Source organism: Mustela nivalis (genome assembly GCF_964662115.1).
Source record: "Mustela nivalis genome assembly, chromosome: 14".
Lineage (NCBI taxonomy): Eukaryota > Metazoa > Chordata > Mammalia > Carnivora > Mustelidae > Mustela > Mustela nivalis.
In genome coordinates, this window is record NC_139033.1 from 23,656,366 (window position 1) to 23,681,279 (window position 24,914).

Consider the following 24,914-nt stretch of genomic DNA (forward strand, 5'->3'; position numbering starts at 1 on the left):
AATTAGCATTCTATGATATGAAAGGCTACAAATCAAATTGGCATGTTATAAGATTCTTAACATTAAATACTGAATTCGTCTGGACATGTTTGCACAAACGGGCAACGTAAGGCTGTAAAGTACTATGGCCTTATAGAAGAGACATGCCAACCGCCAAGACTTAAAAAATTTCTAAAAAGATAAATGCCTCTCCTCCCCTGCCCACATGTCTGGTCTATTTTGGTTCTTTTCCTATAATATTAGAGAACCTCAGTTTTGAGGCTAAAATAATATATTTGTAATTTTTAAGTGACTGTGAGTTCATTATTCAAATACGGTATTTGTATATACTGAAAATGGCATTCATTCTTTTTTACATATTAGGTAATAACTATGGACAATACAGGCTTGACACTATAAATAACTGGGCACACTATCAATCATTAAAATGGAAAAATAACGAGTACATGTAAAGAATCAAACTGTGATGATATTAAAGGCTTAGCAAAAATAACAGTACAAGATATTCTTTATTTGTTTCTGCTTGATTTGGACAAAATAAATAACATTTTTCATTTCCTTAAAAAAGAATGCAGTAATAACAACAGTCCATTTAAGTCATAACTTCCCTACTGTCCTCTATTTTCTTATAATTAAAAAAACATAAAGCTAATAGCAAAGAGCAAAGGTTAAGAACCCAAAGTTGCAAAGCACAGCTTATTTACATGACTAAGTATAATTTAAGAGATGTGAGTTTAGAACCACAGGGCAGTTCCCGAAAGAAGAAACTTTTATTAATTAAAATGTCTAAGTTTTAAGAATTGAAACACAAATATTATATTTCATGGGGAAACAAACTGAAGTACACAGAGAGGGAAAGCTTCTGCCTAATATAATTCTTAAATTGCCTGCTGAAGGTCTGTAGACTAAATATCTCGAGGAATAATAATTTTTTATTATGGGAAAACTTTATAATACTAAAATACAGCTCAATTATACTCAAATGCAAAATGTTCATTCATCCAAAATCTGATTTAAAGTAAGTATAAAGTCTTTAAATTTGTAATACATAAGTACAAGTAGCATCAAAGTCCCAAAGTCATCCTCAATTAAAAGATACAAGTCAAGCATGACTAAAATCATCTGACCAACCTATCTGAACAGAACATTGCCAGCAATCTGTGCTTACTGAATGTAGTCTACCTCTCACTGCCGTCAACATAGTCTTGCTTCCATATTTTAACACAGCAATTGCTCTGGAAATTTGATCATCTATATATCACCAGAAATAAGACAAAAACAGTCCCAAATCTGAGAAGCTATACAGTCGAAACTCCTGGCTCCTGATGGACACTTCTGCCCATGTACTCACGGTGTTTCTGCATGTTCACTGGTCACTCATGGGTAAAATCAGACAGAGCTGGGCCTGCATGGAGCTTTCGTTCTGTACCACGCGGCCTCTGGAGGAGGCAGCAGCAAGCCCACCATGCTCCAGCAAGGACACCGCTGGGCACTCGGGAATGCAGTAAGTCACCGACTTGGACCCACTCCAGAGCACAGTGACAAAACTAGAGTCCCTGCCTCAGAAAACGTGAAAACTAGTGATGGAAACAGACAAGAACAAAAAGTAAAACATACAGCATCTTAAACACTATGATAGTGGTAGGAGAAAAACAAACCAGAATCTTACACCGGATGGCTCTGGAACGCGGTCTGTGCGTGAAGGGGGCAAGGGGCCGGGCCAGGGACGGGGCGGGGAAGAGCAGGCCACAGAAGGCAGGGTGGCCAGGACAGCTGCGGGGGAGCCCGTGAACGGAGGCTGCTCTCAGAGGCAGAGGCAGTGGAAGGTAGGGGAGGACAGGGCAGGGTGGAGGGTGGTGGGGGGAGCTATAACCCCGGGGAGGGGAGAGGCATCCCAGGCCCAGGGCTGACTCCCTGCCATGTGGCTCAGAGCAGCCAGAGGGACAGGACTGGGGCAGGGGATGAGTGGGGAGAACTCTGAGGGGTATCCAACAGGAGGCCAACCTCTGGTCTTGAGGCCAAGGGCAAGATCCTTGTTAGAACAGACTCTCTGAGGCTTTCCATCTACAAATGCCATACAATCTAAAGGAACACCTTGAAATAAAAAAAAAGATGCTTTTCTTTAAATATGATTGACTTCCAAGTACCTAGAATTGCCTAAAATAGTGTCACTTAAAATTGTTTTTGGTGTCAAAAGAGCAGCACAGTAGTAATGTTTACATCCTAGTCAGAGATTTCTACTTTTCAATACCAGCATTTCATATTTTAACTTCTAATTTGAAACAAATTTCTCCTACACAATCGATGGATCTAATCAGAACCTCTTCCTTTAATCCCTAAGGTTTTATCACTGCAGAATTATTTCCATTTAAGAGTCATGAAAGATTATCTGACTGATCTATTTAAGTAAATAAGATACAATACACGACTGCAGGGGAAGAGATGTAGAAAGTAACATGTACCAAGAGCCACGGCACATCAGCGTTCCCTCACATGCCCGAGTCAGGGCATTCGGTGCAGGGCCACAAGTCAGCTTTGCAGAGAGTTTTTCCAAGGGGACAAGCCAAGGGGACAAGCAGCAGCAGTATGTTTGTGGGGTTCTGCTATGTTGTTACGTGTGCCCCTCATCTCTCAGTGAAGGGCAGATGTTCCTCAAAGACCGGCCTGCACGAGAGACCATCCAGCTACGTGCTGGATGATCAGGCCTTACAGGTCACAGGAAAGACAACTGCGTTGGCTTGTAAGCAGTTATAACCCACAGGACAGCGCTGTGAGCTAAGGAGAACCTGTCAGACAGCTGAGCGCAGGAGTAAGAGGCGAGCGCAGAACCTCCCTGCCAGCTCTTCCTGCGGGATGGGGTGCCCTCTCCCCAGCACTCCCCTGGTCCCCTCCGCACCCAGGTCACACTCCCCCAACTGCTGCGCAGAAGGCAGGCTTCACCCATCCAGTCGCTGAGTGAGCTACACAGTAACACAACTGACGGTTTTCAGTCACTGCTGAAGAAACAGAAAATTTAAAATTTTTTTTTAAAAGAACAGACAAACAGCAGGGGGTCGCTGGCAGGGCCTGGTCTGGAGTCAGACCCCAGCCGTGGCCCGTGAGTGAGCCCATGTGCTCTGGGGCCTCCCTCGCAGCAGCTCCGGGCAGGCACATCGAGCGTGGGGACAGGCACATCGAGCACGAGGCCAGGCGGCCGAAAGGCGGTCTAAAGGCAGCCTGCAGCCTGGAGTCTCACTTTGGGAAGACTGAGCGCCCGGTCCGAGACGCCAGCCCCTGGGTGGAAAGGGCAGGAACACAGCGCTTCACAGGAGCCTCGTGAGAACTGAAGGAACCGCAGAAGCACAAGCCGCGCGGGGAGCGGTGAGGACAGCTGGTGAGCGAGGGCTGGTGCTCACCGCACTATCCACAGGTGTGCTCACCGCACTATCCACAGGTGTGCTCACCGCACTATCCACAGGTGTGCTCACCGCACTATCCACAGGTGTGCCCTCCGCGCACGAGTGTCTACGACTACGCGTATACGTGGAAACCTACAGATCGTGTCAGTGCCACAGTTACATCTAGAAGAAAACCAGCTTCAGGATGTCAACTACCAGAGCCTCCGTTCCTCCGGGCCTGTCAGCACCTTCAGCAACACACGCGTGCGGCTTTGGAGAGATTCCCGTGGGCGGACGTGAGATGACCTCACGGCTCGAGTGGGACACAGACACCACCTATGTGAATGCGGCCTGAGACGAAGCACGCACTCGCTCTGCCTCCTCTACACACTATTTCCACCTGTTTATCTCAATCTCCAAGAAAGGCGGGGGAGGAGGGCCTCAGAAACACAGCTCTCTGAGACAACAACAAGGAAGAATAAGGAAGGGAGTGGTCACCCCCACCCCGAAGGCCAAAGCCCAAGGCCTGTGCTCCCTGTCCCGCCCCTCCCGTCTCCTAAGGTGCAACGGGACTCCGCTGCAGCGTTTTCTGTGTCCGCCCAAAGATGCAGTTCGGAGGGATGTACATGGGTTTTGGCGACAGGAGTACTCAGTGGTCCTTGAGGTTGAGGGAGAGCCGCGCACATCTACCCTCCTTCTCTGGGACTCGAGGCTCACGAGCTGCTTCCCCCGGGAAGCCTGCGGGCTCGGAGTCCTCTAGCGCAGTGCTGCCCCAGTCTGACTTGAGCCCTGCCCTCCCCCCATCCCCTCTCGGTAACATTCCTATGAACATCCTGCGAGTGGTCATCTGAGGAGCCCTCGTCTGGAGGATGTCTGGCAAATGTGGAGAATCTGGATGAAATCTGAAGCTTTTGGCATGACTTGTAAGACCTTCATGATTTAGAACTCTGCTGGGTTTTTTCCTTTCTTAGTTCAGATTTGCACCTAATTCTCTAGTGGTCTGTCTCGGGTGTTACTTCCCTCCCCTCTGCATGTCCTGCTTCCTGGGCCTGGAATCCACACCCATTAGCCGGTTTCACCATTGTGCTCCCAGGCCTGACCCGAACCTTGGAGGGGCTCCTCCATCCGCGCTCTCTCCTTACCATCTCACTGATGGCTGCAATGCTCCTGACCGCTGTTCGCTGCTCTCCTGTCTGTTCTTAGCTTAGGCCTGAGTGATGTTGGCTTTTGGGGTCCCCGTGCTTATGGGTATGAAAACATGTGAACCCCTGGATGCGTGCTGAACTGAACCCCTTTGAACTGCACTGTAGTTCCTCTGAGCAGGGCCTTCCTGAGCAAATGGGTAGTATGCAAGGCAGGTCCTCTTCCTGCTAAAGTGGCGCCTGATTCCGGAGAGGCTCTAGCCCTTGTGAATGAGTTAAAATGTTGGTGGTCGTATTTATGTCTTGAACCTTTGAGCCCACAGTGGGTCAGAGCTGAAAGTGGCAAAGATTCATATAATGTTGAGAATGTGTGAGTCACTGCACTCTGTACTGTGCAAACAATCATCCTGTTACGTCATCACACCCTTATTAGGCAGGAACAGGTACTACCATCCCATTTGATAAATGAGGAAACCGATGGCACCTCGTTAAATAACACGTCTGAGCTTCCCCACTGAATTCCTGCTAGACTGGCGATGGACCGCAGGCAGCTTAGGTCCAGAGTCCTGTCTGAGAAGCCCCACTGTGAAGAAGTTAACGTCGATGGTGGGATGCACCTTAGGAGACAGGAGGGAGCGCGACAGGGCGCGCACCTTCTATGGCAGGGGCCCCACCATCGCCCTGAGGTCAGACCCTAACTCCGCCGCTGACCACGTGGCTGACCCAGCTCATCTCTTTCTGAATCACACTGAGCCTCTCCTTACTGACGTGTAGTGTGGGGGCAATACTACTTACTTCAGAAAGCTGTGACAACGAGGTAACAAAGATGCATGATACAGTCCTGTGGCCCTTCCACAGCCATAGTTCAATGACCGGGAGCGGGCACATACTGAACACCGAACACTGAACGAGGGCCTGAGTGGACTAAGAGGAGCAAAACGCAGTCTCTGTATCCATGGGGTTTAAAATCCAGGTGGTGGAAACGGACTTCTCAAGAGGTCATGTCAGTACGATCAGGAAGAAAGAAGACACAGATTTCAGATAGGGCTGAGGGACACGAAAACTTCTCAGCACCACAAATGGGAATCTGAGAAGTTTCCCTCTTGCTCTAAAATCAATAGCAGTGATCAACCAAAGCCATCTAATTTCAGGACGCACAAAATCAGGGAAGCTAAGCACCTTAGCTTTCAACACTGCACATATTTATAAGCAGCATCCTAGGAATGCAGTAAACCCAGTAGGCCTGACCAAAAAAGCATACCCAGAATATTAAGCAATGATTCTCCAAAGAACAATCACAGTCCATTTCCCCAGGTAGGTTCTAGATATACAATAATATATTATCAATAATGTGATTTGACATTTGGAGCAAATGTCACTTGTCATTAAAAATATATATGGAAATTTTTGCCATTTTGATTAATATGTCTTTTTTTATGATTAATAAGGTATTACCATTCTGAAAGTGACTGTAAATGAAGACTACTTTTATACTATAGTTTTACATGTTAATTTCAGTTTTTAATGGGACAGTATAAAAGACAGATGACTTATAGATTTTCATATTGCTCTAAGTGTGTATTTCTCCTAATGACTGCACATCACAGGAGCAATGGTCCCTGAAAGATGTCCACATCCTAATCTCCAAACTCTGCTCAGATACAAGGCAAAGGGGAATAAGATGGCAAATGAAATTAAGGTTGCTAATCGGCTGACTTTTACATCAGAAATGTACCCTGGATCATGTAGGTGGACTCAGTGTAATCACAAGCGTCCTTACAAGTAGAAGAGGTAGGCAGAAGAAAGGAGTCAGAGGAGATGGAACTAGAAAGCAGGGCCAGAGAGAGGCTCTGTTGCTGCTGGCCCCAAACATGGACAAGCTGGACCATGAGCCAAGGAATGCAGGTGGCTTCTATCAGCTGAAATGCGACCCTCTTCTTCCCTAAATCCTTCTCCAATGGCTTGAGTATTTACTAATGAATCTTACCCACTGTGATTATTACAATGAGGGTGGCAAAATGACAGTGTTCTAATTCTATTATTCCTCCTACATTTATCAGAAGGACACTCTTCCACAAAGGACTCCACCATTTACCCGTCTCTATGTCTCACGCGCTCTCGCTTATTTGTTCCTTTCCTTTAAATGGACTCTCGGATTTTCACTTTTATGTCACATTTTATAATCAATTAGTGTAATGGAAACATTATTCTCGAACTGTCCCCAAATTGGTCAATGGAGGTCCTTTAAAAGCTGTCTACTATGTCCTTTTGACATCACTCCTCTTAGTGCTTGAGCTTTTCTTTATTTTCTAGCAGAAGATGTTCTAAGCTCACCAGGCCCATTCCCTGCTACACACCTGAGAATCAGCCCTAGTTTCTTATAGTAAGGAGTGGTATTTGCACAGCAAGATCCAGGTGCTAACTATGATGGCTGCTAATGGGATGTCACTGAATTGAAGCCCTTTCAGCACAAGAAGCTAGGAAATAAACGGATCAACACACAAACAAATAAATACGGTGTGCATGTTTGCTGGTGGCCAGAAAGGGAAACAGACACAGAGAATCACAACTCTTAGGAGTATTCATTACAATAACTGATTGCATCTTTTCATTATTCTATAATATTATGAAATAGGTTTTCAAGTAGCATACAAATAAGTTTCTGTATTTAAAAAATCACATTTTGAATATAGAACCAAAGTTTTCTAGTCAAACAATTCTTTTTGTAAATCCTCAAAGCATACATGCACCGCTCACTAATACTTTCTTCAGTGTCCGCCAGCGCGTTTCTTCACACGGGTTCTAAACCACCCTGAGCTCTCCTGCTTCTCACGACCGGCAGCTCCTCTTCCTCTTCTTACCTTCAAAGGGTGACATTTTCATTCTTATTCCCGAGTTGTAATTCATTTCCTGGGTATCATGCGCAACGGCTCCGTGGATAGCTCGAAAATCTCTGTCTGCGCCCATGGCCTTTCCTGGGGCGTTTTTTCTTCCCTGAACTGACAATACCTGAATCCATGTCTGACCCTCAGTTATGATCTTTGCTCACGAATGGTCTCTCCAAAGTTCCCTAATTCTAGCACCTGCACCACCTTCCCAATTCAACAATCACATCCTCAGGTTCATAAATCATCAGCTGTTTCTCACAACTGTTCCCTATCAAGACATTACATACTTCTCTCTCTCTGGTATAAATGCACTAGAGCAACCCGCTTTATCGGAATGTTAGGGCGTCGGGATGTTCTCCATTACAAGTCACCCCATAGACCAGCATCACATAATCTTTCCATAAAGAGGTTCATACTACACCTCAACTCATGAACATTTTATGATTCCTTACTGAACTGAATAAAGCACAAAGCCTTAAACAAGCAAATATTAGTCTTCAATGGTCACCTAAACCAGTTATCCCAATTTCTGGAATATACCCTTGAGAAAACATCTGGAAAAAAGACAAAAAAGCTGCACTCCAACTAAAAAATAAAAATATCCTAAGCGCTCAGGAACAATCCCACGCTTATATGAGAATGCTATGCATCAGTAAAAAGAACAGAACGTTTTCCAAGGCATATTAGATTTAAAAAGACAAAAACATTACTTAGAGTGTAATCCCGTACTCTGACATATAAACAAACATATACGTAAACCAAATACAAGTCAAAGTCACTTAACGTGAGGCTTACTTTTACATTACTTATACTCTTTGCTTCTCTACACTTGGCAAAATTTTTAGAAGTAAAAACTAGCAGCCTGCCTTACACCTTACGCGGCACACCCGTGTCCCCTCAGTGTGCCCTCACAACAGAAGGCGCAGCAGCACAGCTGCCGCCGGCCTGGCCTGAGCCAGGAGCGACTGGGACTCCAAGAAGGGGAGTACCTGTGACTTTTACAAGAAAATGTACGATTCTTTTTACACAGAAGCTGAAGATGCAAACCCAAGATTCACACCTCCCGACCTCAATGCAGAGCTCTTTCCGCCATTGTGCCCCTCCTGCCCCATGAAAGAGTCCACCTCACCGGAGACAGGCTAACAGAAAAAGGGGATGCTACAGACTCAAAGTATTCACAAATAAAATCAACAGTGTATTAAATACTGATCTAAATGAATAAGGCTCTTAACAAACTAATGAGAGAAAAAATCAAGTAGTTGATGTAGGATGAAGGTTTTAGTTTTGTTTTTTTTTTAATTCACTGAGATGAGGAAAGTACTCACAATATTTAAAAGGAAAATATTTATCCTATGATGAAGATACAAACAAAAATTAATGACCTATAAAACAGGTCAGATAAAAATAAATACAATGCAACTGATTAACAAGAGTAATTATGCTTAGAAATAAACTCAAAGATGCTGAGCACTATTAAAACAATGGCCAAGAGGGACAGAGTACATCAGTTTTATTCTGAACAAAATCAAGATAAAATAGATAGTTTACTTTCGAAGTGTTAGAAATCAAGATCGTGCTATGGTTCTTGTTAAAATGTAAAATATGCTGCACAAAATAAAACAACATCTAAATGAAGTACGAAAATTTCATTCACATAACATAGGAAATGATATATGTAACATACCTCCCTAAACATATTTGTGAACAGGTCTCCATTTATGTTGTTGGAAACATGACTTCACAGAAGAACATTTTCCATCCACTTCTCTGTCCTATTCATTCGCATATTAACTTAGATGAACACAGAAAAAAACTGAAGTTTCTCAAAGAAATTCAAATCTGTCCAAAACTTTACATGGAAAATAGAGGGGGAAATCTACAATCATACAAGATTGTTTACTCCAAAATTCAGAAGTTAATGGGTGTTAAGTAACACTTGAAAATTCCTCAAACTCTTTTACCAAATCATTAATTGTTACGCCAAACCAATTATGTCCTTCATGGCTTAAGTATCTCAACACACCAAATGCCCTCTTGGTTATAATCATCGCACAGAACCCCAAACTTCCACATTTGGAATGTACCCTTGTAATTGTACATAAATAAATTAAAACAAATTATCGACATCCCCAAATTTAAAATTACTGAGAACCCTTTAATACTCAAGTATAATTACTGGGGGCGCGTGGGAGGGGCAATCATTTGAGGTTGTGGGGTCCAGCCCTAAGTCGGGTTCCATGCTCAGTGTGGAGTCTGTTTCAGGTTTTTTTTCTCCCTCTCCCCCCACCAGTGTCCCTCCCCACTCACATGCTCTCTAAAATGAATAAAAATCTTCTTAAAAAAATTATAATTGTTTTCCTGAAAAAACAAAACAAAACAAAACAAAATTATAATTGTTTTCCTGAAAAAACAAAAATTTTGGTTTATTCACAAAAACCAAAAACTCTAAGTGTCACACATCTCCTGAAAGTAAGAGTTCTGTGTGCAACAAAGAAGCAGTGAGCTCTTACACATAATGCAGGCTTAGCTACAGCAAACCAAAATGTTCCTCCAAGACATTGCAAGGTAGTGCCCAAACCTGCACACAAACTCACACGTGCACGCCATGGCCTTTCCCGCGCTCCACAAGGGAGGAAGGACAGACACCCAGAGAGTCAGCACTCCTCCTTCTCAAGGGTTAATTGCACTGTCGCTTAATAAGGCCTCCTATAAGAATATACTATTAGTATTGTCAGAATTATACATATTACACCTTTCCAAAGACCTTAATTACAGACTTTCCTATATTAACCACATTTTTTCAGTAATAAGATTTTATTTATTTGTCAGAGAGCCAGAGGGAGCACAAGCAAGAGGAGCGACAAGTAGAGGGAGAAGGAGGCTCCCCGCTGAGCAGGAAGCAGGACACGGAACTCCATCCCAGGACCCTGCGATCATGACCTGAGCTAAAGTCAGACACTTAAGGAACTGAGCCACCCAGGCATCCCAATCACATTCTTAACAGTAACAAGAGCAATCGCCTATTAGGGCGCTTCTGTTCTATGTGTGGGGATGGAAATCACCAAGCTCTGTTCTCAGTGCCTACATACAACTTATCCAGTATGAGTTACCCACATACAACTTATCCAACCTAACCGCTTCCCAAGCCAGCTGACAATGATAACCTGTGACACACAGACTGCAAGCCGACTCCCCCAAAACGGCCCAGCCCGCGAGCAGCAGTCAGCACCGGACCCGGGCTGAGGGAGGCCCACACGCTGCCCCTGAGTGCGGAATCTTCAGTGCTGCTTCTCTCCGTCTTATAAATTATAATTCACTTATTATTCCTTATTTCATACGTCTGTGGCATTACTTTTTGTTTCTTAACTAAAAATCCCCCTGCCAAAATAAGGAACTCAAAGACAAAGGGTATGTTATTTCCAAGTTTATGAAACAACACAGAGTATCATAGAAAAAAAGTGCTGAAATTGAGAGTTAAAACCCTGGGCCTGCTCTAGGCTCTGCAAGGAAGACAGACAAGGGCCCTGGCTCAGTTCACAGCAGTGACAGGCAGGACCAACTGATGCTACCCATATCGACATTACTTAAAAGACTAAAACTGGGGGTGCCTGGGTGGCTCAGTGGGTTAAAGCCTCTGCCTTCGGCTCAGGTCATGATCTCAGGGTCCTGGGATCGAGCCCCACGTCGGGCTCTCTGCTCAGTGGGGAGCTTGCTTCCCCCCTCTCTCTCTCTCTCTGCCTGTCACTCTGCCTACTTGTGATCTCTCTCTCTGTCAAACAAATAAATAAAATCTTAAAAAAAAAAAAAAAAGACTACAACTGTACTACTGACAAGCGATAGGACGAGGACTGTCATAACCAGTGAAAGGATAACTAGAAGGGAATCAGAACAAACCATGCTACGTGGGTCCAGGATGGCTACAGGGAGGGAGGGAGGAAGGCAGGCTGCCTGGGGCAGGAAGACGGACCAGAAGCCACACTTACTGAAAACTCTCCCAAGGATCTGAACAGGAATCCTTTGCCTGGAGCTACCTCTCAACTCTTCTGAAGGCGGCAAAACAAAACGGTAAGCCTCTGTAACTGTTAGGTATCATCGTCACACTGGAAAGTGTTAATAGGGTCAACAGAAATTAAAGAACACACAGTGCCCTGGGAGACAGCGCAGAGCAAGGCCTGAGACACACACGTCAGGGGGCTGCGTCCGGCCAGGGCCTGACAGAGGAGGACACCATCTCAGCCTGGTGCTGAAGACTGTGTGACAGGCAGTGTGGCCAGGCTGACCAGAATGGCGGGAGCCCACAGAGCCCTCAGCAACTCTCCAGTGACTTTAGGGCAATGAGGAAAAACAAGATCCCTCCCCAGAACTCAGCACACGCGCTCAGCTTTGCACTGATTAAGAAGACTCTCTGAGTCTCAGCCCCAACTTTCCAGGATAGGAAGACACTCCTCACAGGCCCATACAGGTATTAAAAATTACACACTAACACAGTTTACCATTTTGTTGACAAGAACACTGTACGTCAAGCAGAGCAGAGAGTGTTTACATGGATTTCTCAGATACGAAGTATTACTAACCTCAATTTCCAAGGAAGAAAACTGGGGTATAATGGAATTACAGCTAGCAATGGTTAGAGGAAAACCTATCTATATATGGCAGATAGAAGCCTAAACTCAAGTGTCAAGATATTGCAAAAAAATATTAAAGCCTCAATAAATGATTGCTATTAATACATTAAGAGTCTCTTCTTACCCTACCATATAATTCTGGTATCGTCCTTATTGATTAAATGTGCAGAAGCTAGAATACATGAGTATGTTTATGTCAAGGAATAAAACACCAACCAATAAATCCCCCAAACAAGGATTTCCACTTTTATATGTAATTTGTCTTCAAATTTCTTCCATGATATTTTATGTTAATCTATGACACAGCAACATGAAATGCAGTGGATGTCAGTATGGAACTGGTGACCAGCCCCTCATTTCAACTGTGTCTGCAAGGGATGAATGGCCAAGTCCAGGGGAGCTAGAAGACAGAAGACCAAAGCTCCATCCGAGATCGCCTACTTCCCAAAGACACACTCTTCGGTAATCTCCAGTAGAGAACCTGCCAGTACACGGTGCTGAGCTATCCAACACCACTATTTCCAAGACTCAGTAAAGGCACTCCTGATTTCATGGAAATTTGGGGGAAGAACGGTGATTTTTAATCTATTGCTTTTAAAATATTATTTGGTAAACAAGAATATTGAAGTTGGAATTTGTGTGAAAATTAATTGAAACTGGCTATGGATATTTGCTATGTACACAGGAAACCAACACATATTGGGCTATTTATAAATAAGAGCCCAAAGCTGAGATTTTAAAATGATACAATCTACTTTTGAACTAATTTGGCATGAACACACCATTATGAGATAGATTCGTACAGACAAGGGGTAATCTGTATCTTGTATCAAGGTTTACATATAGTTAAGATAAATATCTTTTGTGGAACACAATTATGCAAAAAAATTAGAACACAATAGAAGACATTTAATAATAAAATTTTATAGAACAGAATTTAATCTTTATTTAATGATTCAGTAGGCATATCAAAAACATGCAGTGCTTCAGGGAGATAATCATCATCATCAATTATGGCTGCATTGGAGAGATACAGAAGTGTCAATTAATAAGAGTTCTGGCTGAATTACTTCCCTGTAACAATTTATAATAAACTGAGCGAACCAACTGAAATAAGAAACACTCAAGAAATTTTATAATAATAATAAAGTCAGGATTATTTTCTTTCCCCTTTTAAATTCCCTTATCATCTAAAATAAGATGTGTTAACAAAGTTATTTAAGTTATAGATAGCAAGAGGAAGGTGAATTAGAAAAAGAAAGAATATCCTCACAACAAAAACAGGTTGTCTATCCCACTCAGGAAATAGGTAGACACGCTGTAGGCCGCAGACTGAACCGTGTAGCACATTAGACAGAAGCAGAGCACTCTTTCTGTCTTTCATTAGAAATTAAGTGCAGATAAAGACAATGTGCATGAGAGCAAAGCTGGCCAAGGGAACGAGGCTGGCACCCTGCACTAGGACAACATGGCTAGATCAAACCACATTCCCCAGAATTCCATTGCTGGGATGTACCCAGTTAGGAGAGGCCATAAGAGAAATTCTGGTAGGACACAGAGGAGGCAGAGGTGAAGCAATGCTCCTTGTGTTGTAATCGACCTCCTGGGTCATCTGTCAGGAAGCAACAACAAACACCACTCTCCGTGACCTGGCAGTCCTCCGTCGCCTTCTCTGACTGCTGGACCAACAGAGTAGGTGTGGGCAACTAATGAAGAATAGTAGCTTTTGCATAAACCCATGTCTCTCATCAATGTCAGGCATATGAAAACATCGAAGGGATTTGGTCTCTCCTCAGCAGCCCCGGTTTGTTTGTGGGTTCCCCTACTCAATACTCCCCCCACTTTGCATCCTTCTCACTTCTCAACTGCCTGACTGCCCTATAGACAGATTTCAAGTTCCAACATCAAAAGCAATGAAACACCTTACAGAGACTGGTTGAAAATGACCCCACAGTTGTGTAAGGCCAAATCCATGTAACAAATCACTTAGCTTTGTTCAGTACAAACACATACATGTACATATACATACACATGCGAACATACACACAGATACATATATATGTAAACTGGAATGAATAAATACATTCATACACACACATATATCTATACACATGTGTACATATGTCACTGGTTCTAAATAGCTGATTGATTCAGAATTCACCAAGTGGAGTGACAGGGATCGACCCTTCACACCCAAAACCACCAAAAAAATAAACAACATATGTGAAATAATAATTATTAGGACATGGAACATCAGGCAAAGAAAGTGAACTCAGAGAGACAGTTCTCCGACAGTGGAAAAGGGTGGGAAAATGCGGCTGGAGATGAGCAGACCCAAGAGCAAGAACTCATCAGATGAGCGGAGACCAACTGAGACAACGTGACGACCAGCAGCGGGAATTCACGGGACAGAGTAACTGAGAGGAGACACCTACATACACAGCGAGAAGTCGAGATCAGCAGAGAGTGTGTAGGGAGCATGGACTTAGTTACCGATCAAGTTGCACATCGAGATCAGCAGAGTGTGTGTAGGGAGCATGGACTCAGTTACCGATCAAGTTGCACATCTGAAGAAACTTCACAATGATGTGGTCAAGAAAAGAGAGAAGACATTAGAGGAAACAGTAGTCATCAGTGCTCACCCAGGGCCTTGAGAACCTGATGACTCATGCATACAGAAAGGGGCATACAGAAAGGCCCACCTCGGCAACACAGAGTAGCCACAGTCTAAGCGCTATTCCGATTCTGCACAAAAGTGATACACAAAATATCAAACTTCTTCCAAATGAATTAACTACAATCCAGAACAAAGCTCAAGAATATTTACTAACATAAAAAAAAAGTAGGAGCAACAAAGTAAAATTTACAATGTCCAGGAAAAAAATGAAAAATTACCAATCTTAAAAGAAGTAGGAAAATAGGACCCATAATAATAAGGACAGATCTTAATCCACTAAATGCAGAACAGACAAGATATTAAGATCAGCACATAAGGATATCAAAATACTCACTATGATACATGCCAAATGACCAAAACCTTAAGTAGAAAGATGGAAGATAGAAAAAAGACCCAAAGCAAACATTTAGAGATTAAAAATTAGAAGAAATAAATTCACTTAGATGAAATTAATGATAGATTTATACATAAAATAGTGAGCATAAAGAAATCAAAATTTAAAAAATTAAAATAAGAGCACAGAAAGAAAATTTGTAAAACTGAAAACAGAATTAGCTGTCAATTTCAAGTAACATAACTGAAATGCCCAAAATGCAGTGGAGGAGGAAGTAACTGAATAGCAGCCAAAAATTTCCCAAATTTGAGGAAAACAATGAACCCACAGACACAAAAAGCCCAATAAACTATAATTGAAGCAAAATATAAAGAAAACCAATGATGAAGAAAAAACCTTAAATGTAGACAGAAAAAAGACATTATGTCCACAGTACCGAAAGTAAGAAAGATGGGAGATTTACAGACAAAATACAAGTGAAGAACAAAGACCAAAAGAAATGGTTATTATCTTCAGCTTATACTTTTCACCATTTATAAAAATTACCTCAAAATCAATTTTAGGCCTAAATGTAAAACCTAAGACTATACCTCTTCTTTAAGAAAATGTAAGAGAGGGGTGCCTGGGTGGCTCAGTGGGTTGGGCCGCTGCCTTCGGCTCAGGTCATGATCTCGGGGTCTTGGGATCGAGCCCCGCATCGGGCTCTCTGCTCGGCAGGGAGCCTGCTTCCCTCTCTATCTCTGCTTGCCTCTCTGCCTACTTGTGATCTCTCTCTGTCAAATAAATAAATAAAAACTTTAAAAAAAAATGTAAGAGAAAATTTTTGTGATCTTGAGAGAAAAGACTTCCTGGATATTACAACAAAAAAGGACACATAAATGAACAAATAATATAAGTTTAACAATATCAACATATAAAAATTCTCCTTTAAAGAAAATAAAGTCACAGAGTAGCAAAAAAATACCTGCATAACACATATTTGATAAAGAACTTATAGCTAGAAAATGTTTTTTTAAACCCTCAAACCTAAAAATGAGGAGGAAAAAAATTTATTAAGGGTAAAAGATTTCGATAGATTCTTCAACAAAGAAAAAAAATGTGGATGCCAAAACAAGCTCACTAGAAGATGCTGACTATCATCAGAGCAACACAAACTAGAACCAGAGTGAGACACCTCTACTTATCTAAAGGGAATGGCTAAAATTAACAAACTGACACCACCAAATGTTGGGCAAGTACGTACAACAAAAGAACAGTAACTCACTCCTGATGGGAATATAAGCTGCTCCTAATACTCTGGGAAACACACACCTATAATAACCTCAAGCCAGTCCACTCATAGGTACTGACCCAAGAAAAATCAAAGGCTTTTCCATACAAAAACTAGGATATAAATAGTCTTAACAGCATAATTTTAAATACCCAGAAACTGGACATAACTCAGATGGCCATCAGAAGGGAAATGGATAAGTAAGTGGATAAAGAAAAAATGTTAATTCTACTCAGCAACAGAAAGAGATCATCCATCAATACACAAAGCAACACTGAAGAAATATGAAAACAGCTCTGCTGACAAAAGGGCCTGAACAAGGGACAAAAAACTACCATTCCCCCACACCAAGTTGTAGCAGATGCACGCTGAGCACCAGGGGCGGGAGGCCCACTGCTGGCCGCCAGGGGGGTGGGAGGGAGGGGCTAGAATTAAGGGCTGCAGAGGAAAACAGGGACCTTCAGCAGTCCTGGAAAAGTCCATTATCTTTTTTGAGGTGTTCCTCGCATAGAAATAGACACGTGGGTTTATCTTCCAGAACTTATCAAATTGCGTATTTTAAATGCATTGTTTTTTTTTTTTCTTTAGGTCATGTTAAAGATGACATTTTAAAAGAAGTGAATTTCATAGGATACATTCATGAACAAGTCCAAAAACGTGAGTATTTCAGCCCTTATGTACTCCTCAGAACCACATTTTTTACTGTTAGTCCTTCTTCTTCCCCCTTTCATTGCCTCTATGGCTCTCTGACTTGGAAAAACTTGGGGGAGTTTCTAAGTCCCGGAGAACAAGGCAAACTGGTGCAGCGCACACGCGGCCGCTCTTGGTTCAGCTACACCTCAAGACCTCAAGACGGAGGCTGTGCGGCCAGGACGCACAGCAGACATCCTACTGCAGGAACGACGGAGAGAATGCCAGCAACTGCGAAGAGAAGCCTGAGGTTTAGGGGGAAATAAATAAATAAATAAATACACACACACACACACACACACACACACACACACACACACTCAATGCACACTATGAGTAAGCGGCTTCTGTGGCACTTCAGGAACTGGAACTGTCTCATACTATGATAAAGGAGAGCCATTCTAAACAAAGAGCAGCAATTTGAAGTTTGGAAAAGCTCTACACAAAAAAGAATAGACACAGCACAATTTGATGAAAACACGGTTTTGGGGTTTCCTATTTTACTTAGTATCATTTATATACTGGTGTATGATTTGTATATAGCAGGATTTGTAAAGGTATGTATCTGCAAATGTACAATGTACAGATAGGTTAAAAACAACACAGTAATACTGTAGTTAAGTTCAAGAAATGAATGTGAATTTCACAAAACCTTAAAATCACAATCACAAAAAGCATTCAGCTGCTTCCTGAAGTTACAAATAATACCAGTGGCAACCAGCCTGAACGGCAGAGGATGGGAAAGTTTAAGATCTAAGTTTATAGGCTTGATATGTTACAGTCTACATTACATTAAAGGGGAGAACACGTATTTGTGGGCAACATATGACAAGCAAATACTACTGGCAAGCTCTTCCACGTAAGTACTACTCAAAAATGTCTTTGTACAATGTAAATTTTATATCTTGTTGTATTCAAACCAATTAATAAATAATTTCTGAGAAAATCCTATGAACAAAAAACTGCTAAGGGGTATTGGAAAAGCCCAAACCAATAATATTGGATCTACAAGGAAAAAATATATAACCACTTTACACAAGTTAAAAAAAAAAAAAGATTTTTTTTTCAGTTCTAAAGAGGTAGCACAACATGTGTATGTTTTTATCATCCCATCGAACCTATTAACTTTACAGTAAATAATTTATAATGCCTGGTAATTATATTAATGTCCCAATATTAAATTAAGTTGATATATTAAATAACCTATTAAAATACAAAAATTGAAAAGTTCAATATACCACTCTAATAAATGTCAACTAAAATAAAGAGAAAATAATTTAAGGGGCTCCTGGGTGGCTCAGTTGGTTAACTGTCTGCCTTCAGCTCGGGTCATGACCTCGGGGTCCTGGGATCAAATCTCCCGCCGCGTCCAGCTCACCACTGGGCAGGAAGGCTGCTTCTCCCTCTGCAGCTCCCCCAGCTTCCCAGTGCATGTGACCGAGCTTTCTCTCTCTCTCTTTCAAATAAGTAAAATCTTTAAAAAGAGAGAGAGAGAGAGAGAAATCATTTAAAATAATTTTTATTTCAACACAAATAATTGGGTAGTAATGTACTGAAAGGCCTAATGAAGTTTTCAGAAGCTTCCGAATACACATATAATCAGCAAATGATTTGAGAGACTTCCAGAAAGGTAAAGACAAGACCTCCAAATACCTTCTCCCTAAAAGCAATGAGGATATGGAAAAATTCAACTTTTTAAGAACTCTGAAAGTTAATCTAACACACTATAAGGAATGTATATTCATTAAAAAGTCTGGATATTGTTAAGGACAGTGAGCTCTGTGGTGTTTTAACTGGTCCCAGTCCCATGCCCATGGCCATAGAGCCCTGAGACCCTCGGGAACCAAGAGAATCACAAGTATGATAGCCATGAAGAAACCCTGCAGCCTAGCAGCCATGAGAGGGGTAAACAGGTTTAGAATTCCCCAAAAGCCCAATTATCAGAGATGTTCCACTAACTGACAAGATCTATTCTCAGGGCTTGTCTTTACTGGACCGGACTCACAACCCAGTCTTTGTGAGGAATGCATCGCCTGAGCAAACTTCAGGCGAGAGGGGACACAGGGAAATGCTGTACCAACAAGCTGAAGATCACAGTCGCTTGAGAGTGATACCATTTTACACTACCAAGATGTTAACCAACACAACTTCTTTAGGAGGAAAAACTGGAGGATGAAATATACATAGGGAGCTTAGAAAAACTTGAACATACTTCTCACATGTAAAAGGCCATACACATGAACAGGACTGAGTATATGCCAGGGAAAGGCCTGAGAAGGTACTATTACCACCTCTCATCTCTGGCTAACACAAAACCTTTCCATAAGCACAGGCGGAAGTCAAGTCAGAGAGGACACCTGCCTGCTGGTGCACTGAAAACATCCCACAACAGAAGAGAGCCCCTTGACAAATGCTGGAGAACTACGATTAAGGCCTTTAAGGAAACCTCTGTCTGACCAGCAAGGTGACTCCACAATCACTTCAATGGCCACACATGACAAAGAGTACATCTATTAAGAATTAGTTTAGCAAAATCACTGAACGATCAGTAACAAAAATAAACAACAACAACACACCCTGAGGGAGGGGATCTGACTTCCAGAGTGGTCCCATTACACTATTTAAAACACCTAGTTACTGAGGTGCCTGGGTAGCTCACTGGGTTAAGCCTCTGCCTTAGGTTCAGTTCATGGTTTCAGGGTCTTGGGATCGAGCCCCACATCAGGCTCTCTGCTCAGCGGGAAGCCTACTTCCCCCTCTCTCTCTGCCTGCCTCTCTGCCTACTTGTCATCTCTCTCACTCTGTCAAATAAATAAATAAAATCTTAAAATAAAATAATATAAAATAAAATGTTTAGTTAGCAACCAACACATATATAAAAATGGAGATACGCAAAGTAACAGAAAAATACTGTATAAATGAAGGGAAAAACACAGTCAACAGAAAATATTTCTAAGAAATCCCAGAAGACGGAGTTACTAGACAAAAAGTAAATCAACTAATATTAATATATACAATGAAAGGGGGAACTAGGTGGCACAGTCAGTTAAGCATCTAACTCTTGATTTCAGCTCAGGTCATAATCTTAGGGTTGTGAGATCAAGCCCCACATCAGCATGGAGTGTGCTTCAGATTCTCTTCCCCTTTCTCTCTGTCCCTCCTGCTCATGCTCTTTCTCTCAAATAATAAATAAATCTTGAAAAAATCAATAAAAAATAAAAATATGCATACAAATAAAGGGAAGAGGATTATGAATCATCAAACACATCAAAAAAGAGAATATTCAATACACACACACACACACACACCACACACACATACATAGATACATACAATTCTACAGTTAAAAATAAAGTGACAGAATGAAAGATTCACCGCAGGGGCTGAATAGCAGATACAAACTGCAGAAGGTCAGTATCAGTGAGCATCAAGAAGGTGAACACAAAGTAGAGGAGGAAGAGGAGGATGAGCAGGAGAAGAAGGGAGGGGGAAGAAAGAGGAAAAACCTCCAAGAACCATCGGGCACCATCAAATGTACCAAAATATTCATGGTGGGATTTCTAAAAGAAAGAGGACAGGGAGTTCCTTTCTAAGAAGAAAGGAACAGGGAAAACATTCAAGGAATAATGGCTAGAAATTTTACCAATGATCATTCTGCACATCCAAGAACCTCAACAAACACCAAGTAGGATAAATTCAAAGAAACCCATACCTAGACACAACAGAGCCAAACAGAAGGAAAGGATCCAAAAACTAACAGAAAAGCTGTTCTTCCATTTCAAGGTATGCTCAGTAAGACTGTCAGCAGACTTCACGTTGAAACTATCCAATTCAGAAGGCAGTGGGATAACACATTCGAAGTACAGGAAAAAGAAAATGAATGAATGTCAATAAAGAATTCTGTATCAGCAAAAATATATAAATAAAAAAAGAAGAAAATAAAGATACATCCAGGTTACCAAAAGCACAAGAACTCACCATTAGCAGAACTGTACCACAATTCTAAAGTTACTACCTCAGGCTGAAATTAAAGAACAGTAAACAGAAATTCAATTCCATATGAAGAAACGAAAACCACTGGTAAAGATAACTGCAAAGACCAATAACAGAGAGTACACATATTTCTCCTTTTTATAATTCTTTTTTTCTCTTTGATTAAAAGACAGCTGCATAATGCAATAATTATAAATCTGTATTTATCAACACACAAGCATAAAAATGTAATCTGAATGAAAGTAACACAATGTAGGGAGAAGGAAATGGAGCTATATAGGAGCAAAGCATCAAATGAAGTATCAAAATGAAGTCTGTAGTCATCGAAGCTAGAGTGTTATATCTTGAAATATTAATTGTCATCCCTGGGTAATAATTACATAAAAGATACATTATACTATAATTAATTATAACAATGTAATTAATATAGTCATAATTAACATCTATGTCCTTAGGTGTATGTACACATACATATGCATTACATGTATGTGTGAATCAAAAAAGCAACTTTAAAAGGTAAACAAAATACGTAGCACAAAGTAGTAACAGTGAAATAGAAGAAAAAAATGAATTAAGGACACATAGAAATCAAACAGCAAAATGGCAGATGTTAGCTGTATCGTACCAGTAATCACATGAAATATCAGTGGGCAATGCTCCAACCAAAAGTCAGAGACTGACAAAACAGGTTTTCGTAACATGATCCAGCTATATCTTCTCAAAACCGACAAAAATTAAGTTCAAAGATTCAAATGGGTTGAAAGCAGAAGGACAGAAAAAATACACCATGAGCTCATTAACCTAAAGGGGTTGCAACAGTTATTCTACTAACCAGACAAAACAAAGTTTAACACACTGATTGTTACTGGAGATTAGAAAAGGATGTTTTATGCTGAAAAGGTCAATCCATCAGTAAGGCAAGATTATTATAAATCTATAAGGCCCTAACCCGAGAGCCCTGAACTACATCAAGTGAAAACTGAAAGAACTGAAGGCAAAGAAGAAAAATTCAGAAATATGAATTGAGGACATTACATCCCATTTTCAATAATGAAAACAATTAGGTAGAGGATAAAAAGGGGAAAGAGAAAACTCAAGAAAATACATAAATTAACCAGAACAAATGTCCATACAACATGTCCCATAAAAACAATCTCAAGTGTACACTGCACACTCCCCAGGAGTGACCGTATATTAGGACATAAAACAAGGCTCCATACTTCTGCCAGGAGTGAAATCAAACACAGAGTACTTTAATTTCCTTTATCCACATGTAATGACACTAGAATTCTATAAAAAGGGAAATTTGGGAAATTAACAAATATGTGGAAATTAAATAACATACCAGTAAGTAAATAAATGGATCCTTAGAATAAATAACTAAATAAAGTTGAAAACACTTTGAGATGAATGGAAACAAAAACAGAATATACCAAAAGTTATGGGAAACAGCTAAGGCAGTAGGGAGAGAAAAATTTATAGCTCTAAACATCTGTATTTCAAAAGAAGAAAGTCTCAAATCAACGACCTAACTACTCATGTTAAGAAAGTTTAAAAAAAAAAAAAAAAAGGAAAAAAAAAAAAAAACCATAACCCAATACAAGCAAACAGAAGAAAATAAAAACAAGAGCATAAATAATGAAATAGAAAAATAGCCAAAATCAACAAAATCAAAAGTTAGTTCTTTGAAAAGATCATCAAAACTGACAAACCATCAGTTTAAACCATGGGGGGGTAAGAAAGGCTCAAATGATTAGGTTAGGAATGAAAAGGGGAACATTACTATTGATCTTACACAGGAAAAGGGAATAAAAAGAAATACCATGAACAAATGTGTGCCATCAAATTAGACACACTAGCTAAAAAGGACAAACGCCTAGAAAGAACAAACATGGAACACTGGGAAAAAGAAATTAAGTGATCCGAATAGACCCATCATTACAAGGAAAGAAACTGAATTACTTACTTTAAAAAATCTGGACAAGGAAAGTTCAGGTTTCGATGACTCCACCAGTGAATTCTAGCAAACATTTAAAAAAGAATTAAAACAAGTCCTTTACAACTCCTCCAAAAACAGAAAAGGAATTTACTCAAACACTTCCCAACAGAATCTGCGAGTCCAGTAGGACTCTGAGACAAAAGTAAGACAAAGACATAATCCTTTATGAACATGAAAGAATTGCTTCCAACAAAATACTAACAAACTGAAAACCAGCAAAGTGTGGAAATTAAGTATGTTTACCAAAAAGGATTTATCGAAGAATACAAGTTTGGCTAAACAGACAGAAATCAATAAATATAATATATGGTACTAACAGAATAAATCAACAAACCACATGACCCTAGGGGCTGGGTTATCGGGCTCTGCCAGAAAGAAGAAAATGCTCAGAGAATGACAGAGACACATGGAAAGAACACAGAGCACAGCAGCAACACAGTCTTGCTTCTGTTGACCGACATGGAGCAACACGTGCACCATGTTAGGGACGGAAACGATCCTACGAAATTTAAAAAAGAATCCAAATGTGCACAGGGGCACAAGCAAAAACAAACAAACAAACATAAACTTAAAAACTTCTTCCAACAAATGTAGGAGCAATACGCATGTCACAAAACACCATGAATGTACTCTTCAAAGGTTAAAGTGTTGTCTTTCTTCTCTCAATAGACAGAGAGCTGATCATATATTAACAATATTTTACTTTACTTGATGAATTTTGGCCTCTGTTTTGCTTCAGAAAATTGCAATAGAGAGGCGACAGAATTTCATACTCATTTAATTTGTAGAGATGGGAATAAGAGGCCTTATTTCTCCAATTCCTTATTCTCATACTAATTTAATTTTCTTTCCCTACAGTATTTAAGGAAAAACTAATGGTTTTTATTATTTGGACTTTTAATCCCCCAATAAATATTAAGACTTATGCTTACTGTGGTTGACTTTCAACCACAACAATCTGCTGAAAGGTTCATGGAGCCACTTATGATCACAACAGCACTACTCTTGACTTTTAAGTGAAAATTAATCCTAAAAGAATAGTTCTGCAACACGCAGGACAGCACCTCAAACACCACAGCTGCGAAACCATCAGACATCCCCGCTTCATTTCTTCCATTTCTCTCTCTGCAGCTGGACATTCTTCCCAAGGGATGCAAGGACAGTAGGACAAAGGCCCGGCAGTGAGCTTCTGTCCTCATCTACAGAGTCCACACCCTTCCCACCAACAACACAGGCCATGAGCAAAGACGGCACCGTGATCTGAAAAGGCCGGGGCACACCGCTGGGATGACGCAGGCCACAGTCCACAAGGACCGCTAGAGCAGAGCTTCCTGGTCCAGAAGGAGAGGGGGCGTGAAGGGGGGCAGGAGAAGGGAAGGGAAACGGAGCTAAGGTCGGCCAGGCTGCCCCGAGGGGCAGGAGAGGCGTGCACGCGCGAGCCCGGCTAGGCTGACGGCCCGGTAGAATATTCCGCGAAGGAAAACTGACTGAGATGGAAGCTATTTTGCATGGTACAGTGGCGATGGCTAACAAATGAGGGTACTGCGGGCTGCCTGTTAGTCCCCTGCCTCATCTGCCACCCCTAATGACAGCAGCCACCTGCTGTTTTATTGTCACAGCTGGAGCCGGTTCACACGCCTTGGTGCTGAGCTCTGCCCCTGAGCACCAGGCTCTCTCTTCGCCTCATTACTTTGATGAACTTTTTATGGCCAGCACCCATGAAGACCTCATCTAGGACTCTGCGACACGGGCCGGCTTCGGGAGCGCTTCCCAGTACACAAGGGGATAATACACGGTGACACCAGGGCTGTCTGTGTCTGTCAGCTAGTGCCAGAGTGACTGCACGGGACTTTGACACCACGGGGCCACAACAGGTAAAAATGCCCAGAAATTCTCATGCTTCATAACGTTCTTTACTC

General features: G+C 41.4%; 1 protein-coding gene across 11 annotated transcripts in view; it reads right to left on the reverse strand.

The window, feature by feature from the left end:
* The window catches only part of ZNF407 (zinc finger protein 407), a 439,083-nt gene that overhangs the window by 278,855 nt on the left and 135,314 nt on the right, over positions 1-24,914 (reverse strand). The gene's annotated exons all lie outside the window — the stretch shown is intronic.